The sequence below is a fragment of the Castor canadensis genome, chromosome 6, assembly GCF_047511655.1.
Source record: "Castor canadensis chromosome 6, mCasCan1.hap1v2, whole genome shotgun sequence".
Classification (NCBI taxonomy): domain Eukaryota; kingdom Metazoa; phylum Chordata; class Mammalia; order Rodentia; family Castoridae; genus Castor; species Castor canadensis.
The window spans coordinates 122557471-122569845 of record NC_133391.1 but is presented as its reverse complement, the minus strand read 5'-3'; the positions used below and the strand labels follow the sequence as shown (position 1 = coordinate 122569845).

Here is a 12375-nt window from a genome sequence, read left to right as displayed (position 1 = left end):
TGGCAAATCGTGATCTAACTTGTCTATGATTGAGTTCCCCATCTCAAAAAATGGTGGTAACCCTTCCTATACCTGTAGGGTAGTGTGGTGAGGATTATATGAAGTCCTGCATGAGAAAAGGTGACTCACAGTGCCTGGCACTTTGGGGAGCCAAGTTGATTGGTCACAGCAGTAGCAGTCTCAGTAGTGTAGGTTTTTGTAGTGGTGATGGTGGAAGGTGTGAAATAGGAAGCAGGGTATCTATCCTACATTCACCCATGGTCTTCATTCTTCTACTTCCCAATTCCAGCTGAAGTTATTTAAAATAGCATATTTGAAGAAAATACTTTAACAACTGTCACATACCGTATCCTTCAACAAGGAGGATCTACTGCTTACTAAGTGAAATATATCCCCAACAAGGCAATTGCTTATTTTATTCTGTGACCTCTTCATAATAAATTTCAGCACCATTAGAGGCTTAAGTTCACATTATTGATTATTTGAATATGCGTGCCATTAATCTCCCACCCTTCTCATCCATTTTGCAGGCACATTTTAAGTGTTGTCTTTTGCATTTAGATGGAGAGGAATGCCAGAATAAAGGAGACACGTGGGTATTAGCTTCATATAGCACTTCAAGAGCTCCCTCGAGCTGATTTGCCAGTAAATTTCTACACTAAAATAGGCTTCAGAATAGTGACTGCTGATAAACTATGAGGTATCCTTAGTGAATAAAAATGATTACTCTCAATGGAGTAAATTCACTATCACTGGTCAAATAGTCTCATCCAATTCTGTTTTCTGGTTCTACAGAAAGCTTTTTGTTTCTTTTTGTATTAAGTCATTTTAATGGAACCTTTGAATTATTATCTGATTTTTAAAAATTGGTTCATAAAAGGACATTGATTCTTTAAATTAGGAGCAAGTGAAATGTTGTTTATAGGCAAACTGGTCCCCTTTGATGGGACCTGGAAATTACTGTCAAGAAAACTCATCTTAACTGTAAAATACACCTTTAAAAAAAATGATCACAATTCTTGTTTGACTGTGGAATGGACAGGGATTTTGGTGTGGAAATGCAAGAGAACCAGTAGGTAAAATTGAAAATGTGTTTAGCGGAGTTCTTTCTAATTGCTTAGTTTTTATTCCATGCCATTGATACTCACTTCTGTCCTGGGGCATCTTCCTGGGTAATAAAAAGACTCTCAAATCAAATAACGGTTTTGAATGCTGAAGATATTTGTTGCCTTTCTGTTGAAGAGTCCTATAGATTTATAGTGATTCTAAAAGGTGTCTCATATCCACTATATTAACTAGCTTTTTAGAAGCTTATGAACATTGTAGCTTTTATTGATTCCAGGGAATTGGATCCAACAATAAGCAATAAAAGTCGATGGTAACTTTCTTCCCATATAAGGATGTGTGGATCAATATTTTGAATTTACTGTAATTTGCTGGTAATGGATGGAAGAACTGGAAGAATTGCGGGACCTTGTGGGGCACAGCTGTGTGGTGTTGTCTCTGTATCTGAGCTCACTGCAGGTCACAGGCCTTCCCCAGTAACAAGAAACATAGTTAAATGGCAAGGTTGATAGGCTTATTTGTCAAGGGACTTCGTAAGTCTGTTATGAGGAAAAATCAAAAACACAAAACTTGTCCACAGTGACCTTAATTTTATATAGATTCTGAAGGACCTGCAAATTTATATTGTCTTAAATGCAATAACATTCAAAATATCTTGCATTGGTGGTGTTTGGTCTCCTGCTAAATGAATTTTCCTACTGATTTAACAGCCATGATTGGGACTTTGCTGAAATTGATTTGCTTTGAGTCTTCAAATGGTTTCACAGAACTGTGGCCAGGTTTAGGTGTCAGGGTCGGGCACCTTGGCTCACTCATCTATCTGGTCACAGTTCTTAACTTGTGCCCTAGCTTCCTCAATGAATTTGGGTGGGACATTCCAATGGAATAGCTGACCTCTAGGATGCTTCTATACCTTGGAACTTTGCTAAATATGGGTCATATTATTAATCTTAACACTGTGAGATAAGTTGTATTATCTTCATTTTATATTTTAGGAAGGTGAATCTTAGAGAAAGTAGGAGGGTTTCTAAGCTGGGCATGGTGGCTCATGCCTATAAACCCAACTACTCAGGAGACAGAGGCAGGAAGATCATGTTCAAGGTCAGCCCAGGCAAAAAGTTAGCAAGACCATATTTAAAGAAATAAATCAGACATGGTGGCACACATATGTAACCCCAGCTGTTAGGTAGGAGGATTGCTGTACAATAGTGGCCTAGACAGGGCAGAAAGTATGAGACCCTATTGAAAAAATAACTAAAAGCACAAAAGGCTATTGGCGTGGCTCAAGTGGTAGAGCACTTGACCACAGTTCAAAACTCTAATAACACACTCAAAAATGTAGGAGGGTTTCTTAAGGACACTTTCTGTCATTGGCTTGGGTTGAAATATAGGCATTTCTGTATGTTTCTCACTATGAAATAGACAATTGACTTAAATGAGGGTTTCTATAAGTTTAGTTGATGTGTATTTTCTGTTTCAGCTCTTTGTTGTGAATGACCGGATTCTCTAATAGGATCAAAAGTAGTTTCCTTAATTTCAAAAAATGACACAGAAACTTGCGCTTGAAAGAATCTGCTTTCTTGTTCCTGAGAACAAAGTGAGCACACAAAATACAGTGGGATTGTGGGCTGCCAGCTTTGAACTTTGAGATACTAAGTGCACCTCACTTGGTACAGAGTAGCCCTTGATCAGCTGGGACTGTTAGTCACACACATATTGGTTGCTGCAGCAAAACCATGGAGAAGCACATTGCCTTGGGGTGTGAGGGGTAGATTTCCCTTTTGTAATACTGACTTGGAAGACAAGGGTATATATACATGTCTGATTACCAAGCTTGATTTTTTGATGTCAAGGCCATAACGTGTTAGGAAACATCAAAAACCATAGTAATTGACTGGAAAGGAAGCTTGTGTCATTTGCTCATTTATTTGGGGTTAGCTGATTATTTGGCTTGTTATATATTTTCTACTCTAAAAAAGTCTGTTAAAAGTAATGTATTTGTAGGACTTTGCTTCCAATAAAATGAGTCCATAAAAACAATTTAAGTGTGAAATTTACTTAGAAGGAGCTGCCAAGGTCTGCTCTGCCTTTTTCCTTTCTCTGAGTAATTGGTGGTGTGTCACTAACTCAGAACGAGTGTGAGGGGTCGGTGATACAAATATACCAAGACATCACTTGGTGAGGAAAAAAATTATTAAAATACTCTGGATGCTGGCTGATGTGGATTCTAAAACAAGTTAAGCCGTGTTCTAGCTCTGGGACCTCATGTGACTTACTGTCTGTCTGTCTGTGTCTCAGTTCTGACTTCTGTGAAATGGAAAGATAGAGCAGATTAAATGAGATAATGTGTGACAGTCACCATGCAATAAATGCTAGTTTCCATTATTATGCTGATGAAGGTAGATGAGCTATCATTTGTGTAAAAATTTTAATGTGGAGCTGAGTGCTGTTGGCTCACACCTATAATCCTAGCTATCAAGGAAACAGAGATCAGGAGGATCATGGTTCCAGAGCCAACCTAGGCAAATAGTTTGAGAGACCCTATCTCAAAAAACCCATCACAAATAAAAGGACTGATGGAGTGGCTGAAGGTTTAGGCCCTGAGTTCAAGTCCCAGTACTGAAAAAAAAAATGGAATGGGGGCATGTCCTAATAGTTGCTTAAGCCTGACCTGGGATTCAGGCTTTGCTTCTCTTACTCAGTGACTTTATCTTATGCTCCCGCCTATCAGGAACCCTCAGTTCTGACATAGGTGGTTTTGCCACCCCTTCATCCATTTTCAGATTTCCATCATTGAACTTCTGAAAGGTTATCAGTTCTGTTGGCATACCAGAGCCCTTTTTCCTCATCTCTGGGTGGCACCCTGCCCTTAGTTCCACGAGGGCTGTTCTAGCCTCCCAGAAGGTCAGATTTCTTCTCAACTCTGTGGATCCTGTGCACTCCATTCTCTCTTCAACCTTCCGCCCCCTTCCCCTCCCTCTGCCTCATCCTTGGTCTTTGATCCTGGCCCTCAGCCATGCTTCCTTGATAATTGAATAAGCCTCCTAACATCTTTCCTGCCTGTTTGCCCTCTGTGAGGCACATGACACCCTAGTGCTGGAGCGATGCTCTTTAACATGTCAATTTGGTCATCTTATTCTCCACTGCCTACAGGATAAAAGCAGAATCTTCCAACCACCATCTGTGATCTGGCCCCAGATCCTTTGTGCCCTGGCTGGGTTTTCTTTCTGTTCTCTGTCCCAGCCATTCTGATCCCTGTTGCTCAGAGTCCTGTGCTGGTTCACTGTGCCTTACGTGGTGCCTGCATCCTTTCCTTCTGCAGTGTACTCTCCCTACCCCTCCTGAGGCTGCCTCACCGACTCCCAGATTGCAGAAGAAAGAGGAAGCACAAGTACTATGACACTTAGGAATTTTTGAATCACAGAAACAAAAAACACAAGTTAAACTGGCTTAAACAATAGGAACTTGATTGGCTCGTGTATCCCAGAAGTCCAGGTATACAGTAGGCTCCATCCATTGATCTCATTCCTCTCTGCCCTCCTCCTTCACCATCTTTGGTGTTTGTCTTTGTGGCTGCTGTGAGCTTCCTGGGGTTAATGCTGCTGCTTTCCTATTTGCTCTCTCGGACATGGAAACTGGAAGTTCATTCCCTGGAATCCTGAGAAAATACTGTTTTGCATGTGCTTTGCAAACCTGATTGGATCGCATGCCTTCTTTGAACCAATTACTTGGCTCAGAAAATGAGCACTGTCATTTACTTAACTTAAACAGACATTCGTCTTAAGGCTGAGAGTAGCTTGGTTCCCACCAGAATTTGTCATCGTGCATAACAGGAAATGTCTTGGGCAAAAACCAGCCCTGTCCCTCACCCAAGAAAACAGAGCACAACCCCCCCCTCCCCCTTTGTGTTATTGCATACTTTGAAAAGGCCTCTATTCCAGACCTCTTCACACTGCATTTTACACTAAGCGAAGTCCTTTATCCCCAGTGCCTGGCATGGCACCTTCCATGTCGACCTTTACTAAAAAGTGTGTGATCGAATAAAGGAACCCATTCTGCTTGCTTTAATCCCCAAGTGTGCCCTTGCCTTTACCCTTGGAGGAAGATATTTACCTTCTGTGTTACTGAAATCACAGAACTCCATGCGAATATCTTCTGTTTTATTCGGTTCTTCTTTAAAAAGTGCCTGTTTTCACCTGCGCCTTCTTCATCTCTAGAGAAAAAGCTGTCTTATTAATATTATTATTATCATCGTCACTATCATCATCATTATCACCACCTCTCACTTCTTGTGCATTCATTCAAGCTCTGTCTCTCAGCCGCCCACAGCTGCACTCTGCCCATTTGCTGTGGTTGAGATGTGGTTTACCCATGGCTTGCGTGTGTTACTTGGGGTGTCCCTCCAAAGGCCTACGTGTTGAAATCTTGGTCCTCAATGTGGCAGTGCTCACAGGTGGTAGAATCTTTAAGAGACGGGGCTTAGTGGAGTAGTTATGTTATTAAGGCATCACCTTTGGAAGAGGTTAATGCTGGTCTCTTGGAGTGAGTTCTCCTAAGAGCGAGACATTACAAAAAGACTGAACATGGTACCTGAATCTCCCTGGCTTCCTATCTCATCATGTGCTCTCTTCTGTCCTGTCATTGTGATGGCATCTGCCATGAGGCTCTCACCAGAAGCCACATGGATGGGGCTGCCTGACTTGGGATTTCAGCTTCTAAAACCATGAGGAAAATAAACCTTTTTATCTAAAAATTATTCAGCCTCAGGTGTTTTGTTACAGCAATGGAAAATAGAGTAATTCATCATTCTTGCATTTTCACAGTGGAAAATAGGGAAAAAATTGGGGAATGGGTGACAGGTTCAAATTTTAATCCCATCATCCCCATGACTTGTGCCTCCAGTCAGTTGCTGTTCTCTTTGCTTTTCATGGGAATACTTGAGTGTCCTATCCAGACAGCCAGGTGATTTTGTTATGAAGCTCGCTGACTCACTGTATGATGAGCCCTTACAAGACCAAAATAAACACCCATGTTGTGACTCAGAAATTTTGTCTGTGGCAAAAGTCCTCAGTGCCCAAGTCATGAGGGTGATAATTGTTGCTCCAAGCTCATGACTGAACAGCCAACATGGAAGGAAGGTGGCCTCTTTTTTTTCTGTTTTTCAAAAAAAAGTGAACATGTGGTTTTGATCAAGTTAAATTTATGTAAAAACCTAGCAAACATTTTTTGTGAACCTTTTCTGGTTTGTTTTGTTTAACTGTACTAGCACAAAAATATATATTAAAGTTCATCCTGATTGTAGATACACAGTGGAATGAAATAAAGCCTGCAGGAAGGAGAAGGTCCTTTTGGCTTCTCCACCTATCTCACCTAGCCCCGAGCAGTTTACCCATGCACAACAAGATAGAATGGTTCGAATGTTCAACATTTCTAGAGTCATCTACATACGGATTTTCCAGCTTTACTCTATCTGCTTTATGCAGAAAACCATGTACTTTATAGATGGCTTTCCAGAGTTCTCCAAGGTTTTTGAAAGCCAATTTTGCTTTCTCCTTTGGTTTAGAACCAAGTTTTCCTGTAAGATCTGGTTCTATGGTGTGAATGGTTGTGTCCTCTGCTTCTGTCTTCACAAGTTACTCTCAGAGATGGAGTCTGGGATGTGGGACCCCATGTATTTCTTTAGGGGTTGTGCACCCTTGGCTGGCTTTGCTCTGGCAGGTGGCCATAGATCTGTTACAGAATGATGCATTGACACAGAGAACCTATCCTCACCCTACCACACTTCCTGCCTAAAAAGGAAATGACTACAAAGCTTAAACTTCACTTGCATGCTAGCCTAGAAAGCTAGTATTCCCTGAAGAAAAGAAATCCAAAGGCAAAAGATTTATGCAAACTAATAGTCCTTAAGGGGATTTAAAATTACTAACCTCTGATAAACAACTTATGCAAACAACTCTCTCTGCAGATCTGCTCAGGCTCTGGCATTGTTAAGGCTCCCTGGGTGACATTAATGCACAACCAGGTTTCAGAATCACTGCTTCAGCCAAATTAGCCAGTGTTCAGAACCAGAGCATAAGCTGAGTTACCTCAGCCCCTGTTATTTTCTCTCCCCTGCTAGCATTTATGCACTCAGGTTTATACTGCCTACTCTGGCACCTGGTGATGGCTCTTCGTTTTATATGTGTTGGTGTATGTTTCCCCAACTAGTTTTTAAATGGGTTTTATTTCATTTTTCCCTTATGTGTCCCTAATGGTGCCTGATGCACTGTCTTGCACAGCTATCTTGGCTCTCTGAACTCTGTCGCTAAATTAATAGTTTGCCAGTGTCATAATCCTCACTGAGAGAATGAGACACCAGTGACTAAGGGAAGATGATAACAGGGAAGCCCAGGAACTGCAAACCGATTGCTTTCTGGAAAGTGTCTAGGAAATAGTGTGTGTTGGACACCAGCATTCTACTTGCAGAGTTTGGAATAGGGGAGGGGGGAGGCCCAATTTCCAAATGCCCTTCTTTGTTTTGGAGGAGCTCCCAGACTGTGACTGTTGGTGGACTTGGCCTCACCGCCCATTTTGCTAGGGAGGGGAGCCTCTATTTCTTCTTTATGCATGCTTGTCAGCTGGGGCAGGGACTCAGGTGCCATCATGCTGTCACAGGCACCCCCCCACCCACCCACCCCCCATCTCAGGAACCAGGAGGTAAAGGTGTGGGACAGTTAGAGCACCCCCTGCAGGGAGAGCTCCCAAGTACTCTGCTGTTGAGGTGCTGTAACTGGGCTGTTGCCATGGACGTGGCCACGTTCTCTGTTGTAATTTCCTGGTTCTTGCCCAGTTTCTAATGCTGTCTGCCCAGCTATCTTGTCATCTTAGAGAGTGTGGTATCTGTCCCCTGACCTCAGATAGGTTTTTGACTTGTCAGCCCCCTTCAGTTTCCATTGTTTTGTGAAACCCCAGCTGCCACTACTGCAGATGTCCTTCCGCATGTGCCGCACAGTACCGCTGCTCATAGCTACATCCTCGGGCATCTCTTCTTCTCTATCTTTTCCTTCTCATCCGGGCCTGTGGCTTTGCATACCGTGTTAATGATGAGGACTGCAAATCACTCTCCAGCCCCGACGTCTTTCCTAAGCCCAGGGTCATAGATCCAGTTGCCTGTGGAAATTTCCAGTTGGCATCCCCATATAGACAGAATTTTCGAATGTCAGATGTCCAAACAAATCTTTTCTTCCCTCAAACTCCATTTAATCAGGCCAAAAATATGTGACTCCTCCATGCGATTTCCTTCATCCTCTATAACTATTTGTTTTGTAAATTCTCTAGAAATACATCTCAAGTTTGACCACCTCTTACCATCTTCACTGCTGCTTGTAGCCAGTTTTCTCTAACCTAGACTATTTCTACACTTTTCTAAAAATTGATATTAAATATTACCTTATGATAAGCTTAGAATATTTAGATAATTACCCATTTGCCTCTTCCATTCTCCACTACCTCCAGTCTTCCCATCCCTCTTTTTAAAATATACTTAAAATTTTTGGAATAATTTTAGATTTACAGAATAATTGCAGGCTGGCTCAGCGAATTCTTGTATACTCTTCCTCCAGTTTCCCCTAATGCTACCTAACATCTTATATAGCTTTAATACATTTGTCAAAACTATGAAATTAACTTTGCTACGTTACTCACAGCTAAACTACAGATTTTTATCACAGGGTTTTCCATGCACGTCCTTTTTCTGATCCAGAATCCAAGCCAGAAGTCATTGGTGTTCTCTGGCCTGTGATGGTTCCTTAAGTTCTCCTTGTTTTTGCACAGCCTTGTTGGTTTGAGGAGGGCTGGTTGAGTCTTTTGTAGAATGTCCCTCCATTTGGGTTTGTGGTGCCTTTTCATGATTAGAATGCAGTTAGGGATTTTTACTGTGAAATGACCTCATCATTTATCTGAGGGTATCTTATATCAGTAGGACTTACTTCTGGTGACACTAAGCATAGTCACTTCATGAAGTAGTGCCTGTGGGTTTCTCTGCTGTAACACTGGTATTGTTCCCTCTGTCCCCTGTGCTTCAGGAGGGATCTCTGAATCCCAGTCCACTCTCCAGGGGAGAATTAAGCTCTACCAATTGAAGGAGGAACTGTCTATATATACCATTTGGGCTTCTGTAAGTCTTTTTTCTCTTTCAAAGCATGTTTCGTGTCTTGTTTTTAAAAAATACTGTAGAGATTCTCTAAACACATGTGACATGTGTGGCATCATTGTTTAATTTGTGTAGGTGTGGCTGTTAAATACGCATTAAGTACTATAAGTGTTTTTTTAATTACCAGTGTGAAAATTGCCTGGACACATAACACATTGCCGTTTTCTCTATTGTCTTCATGGATAACACAATTTAGTTTCTCTTTTTGAGGTTAAGGATGGTTAGGGAAAGGGCGGATTCATTCGTTTGATGCCTCTTGTCCTCGTGGACTCTCCATGAGTTCTTTTCTGGATTTGAGAAACCTTTTGGCATTCTTAGTAGTTTTTGAGACGGGGGTCTCCCTATGTGTCCAAGACTGGCCTCGAACTCCTGGGCTCAGGTATCTCCCTGCCTCACTCTTGTATTCCAAGTGTTCAGGCTCTTGCCGACTCACCCAATCCTCCTGTCTCAACGACGGATCTCAAGAAAAATTACAGAATTCTCAGACAAGATTAATTATACTTCATCTTTATTTTCATCATAAATATTTGTTCATACTTTTAGAAGGGTGGCAAAGGGTTTAATATCAAGCAAATAATGATAAGCAGAAACTAAAAAAAAATGAAGTCACTGAGTCATCAGTACCAATGAAAATAATTAAAAATTGTATTCTTATTAAATATGTTCTTAAGAACTTCTTTAATCTGATAATAACAATTTGCCTGTTGATTCATTCATATGAATGTCTCTTGCCTCCCCCAACCCCTTTTCGTCTCCCTTTTCTTCCTACCATCAACTCTTACCTCACACTAAACTTTCAGTACATGTTTCACCAGTACCACAGGTCTTATCTAATTATCTAAGGATGCGTTAGTGACCTTATCCTGACATTAAGAAAATAAAATGAGGACGCATACACAGGGTACTGCAGGGGCTGAGGCCATAAAGTGCCTTGATGCCGTTCACTTGCATCTGACCCACACAGATTTATCAGCGTGTGGGCCCCATACATTAGGACGGTCACCACTCCCTGCTCGGTGTGCGATTGCTTAGTCCCCTTGATATTTGCAGCCTTTTGCAGCCACCGTTCACAAGGTCTTGGCCACAGCACATTCATTTCTCTCCCTTTATTACCATCACATCTGATTCCAATTTGCTACCAAATTGAGTTTCCAGTCCCGAGCCTGACATTCAAGCCGTCAGGTGGATTAGCTCCCTCAGCTTGGTTAGCACAGTAGCTCAGGTCAGTTGACAGTGGCCTATTAAATGGCCTCAAGTCCTCATCTTGGAATCGCGGCTGCCGTCCCATGGAGCAGCAGGGCTGAGTTACCCACCGTAACCTTTCTTCTTGTTTAGAACTCATAATTCCAGACCTACTGGAAAGACTTCTGATTAAAAACAGAGTGGGTTTTTATCCCTTATCTTGCTGTTTCAGCAGCTTTTTTCGGAGCAAAACCGCCAGTTTATGGTCAGGTCATTTGGGGGAAGATGATTGATTGAACTATTTGGGTCATTTATTTGGCCAGTTTTTTCTGACATTTTCCCCGTGATCTGTTTGCATATATAGTTGAAATAACATCTGACTTACTACTTTCTGTTACTAATGGTCACACCTCCTGTATCTTTTATGCTGTTGCAGGTCAGCTTATTGGACAGAGCAGGTTATACATTTGGGCTCTAGGAGTTTTGTATTTTTTTTTTTATCATTATCGGGTAAGCTATTGCCTCTAGGGTGCTTGCTCCCTGCCCCTGCCCCAACCTTTTGTAAAACCTGAACACGAAGCTAATTTCTAGTGTGTGCCATAATCAACGACGTCCATATGGAAAATCCATCATTGGCTTTCTATGTGCATCTCAGCTTCCAAGGAAAACCGTCTTAGGTAGACTCTTTTCTTGTCATTTGGGGCTTTAGTAAATGAAGTGTATTTATGTCTCAGAATCAAGGAGCCAACTTCAGTAAACACTGTAATTTCTTGGGGATAATAAAGGACTCAAGGGGAAAAAAAAGCAAAACCAGACACTAACAAAAAATAAAGTGTTCGCCCCAGTCCTGCAACCCTTGAAAAGAAGACGTGAACTATTGGGGAAAGACCTGATCTCCCTGCTAGTAAGTAGTGACATGACTTTCATATTCTGTATGCACACGTATTTGCGGTTACCAGGGAGGTCATCTGATGTCTGTTGCCATGTCTCAGAGCTTCCCTTGCCTCTGCCCAGCTTAGCAAGAACCTGTAAGCTGGGCTGGAATCAATCACACTGTTCAGGAGTGCTATAAGAGGGCACTGCCCATGATAAATAAACACTTCAGGATCCCATAAAAATTGGGGCCAGGAAAGGTGAGTGTGAAACTGAGGGGGAAACACCTTTCAAAAGACAATGCTTAGCTACTGGAAGGCAAAAAGTAAATGAGAACTCTGTGTACACATGGCCAAATTTAGTTTAAATCTTCTGCGTTTATCATGCACTTCATTTGGAATCTAAGTAGCCAGATGACTCATTGCTTCCCATTCTTTAATTATCATCATCAAGTAATCTTTCTAGGGGAGCCCAGCTTTTGAAACTTCATTAGTGGGTAGAAGTGTTTGTGAATCCTTTTTTGTTTGGTTGGTTGGTTGCCTTGTTTGCTTGCTTGCTTGGTTAAGTTTTTACCTATTTCTTTTTTCTCCATTTTCCACAACCTGTCTGTGATTAGGTAGATAATGGTCTTAGTTTGAGATAAGTGTGAGATCATCCTTTAAAAACCATAAACACTGGTAATTGTGGCTGTCTGGTTACCTTTTAGAGGTTCGTTAACCTACTTTTTCAATATTCTAAGTAAGAAATCAGGTTTGTTTTGAGAAATGATTCCAGAAGGAATCCCTGTGCACCATCTTTTTAAATAATAAAATGTAATATTTGGTCTGCTTAATGTTTTCATGAATTTGTTTCTTTTGAGAATAGATAGTCTAAGTGCTCTGAATTAATTGTCCTTTTCATTTCACTTTTTGTTTAATTATAATCCTGCAAAAATATTTCATACTACTTGTATCTATTTCCTGTCTGGAGAAGTTCTTTGATTCTTCAGATTTTCCTTATGCTCAATTTTAGGATTGTGCAATTCAATTCTGTTTTACTGTTGCTTTGGGAGGATTGATGATTTT

General features: G+C 41.3%; 1 protein-coding gene across 12 annotated transcripts in view; it reads left to right on the top strand.

The window, feature by feature from the left end:
• Positions 1–12375, top strand: part of Mast4 (microtubule associated serine/threonine kinase family member 4) — a 560147-nt gene that overhangs the window by 280633 nt on the left and 267139 nt on the right. The window lies entirely within an intron of this gene.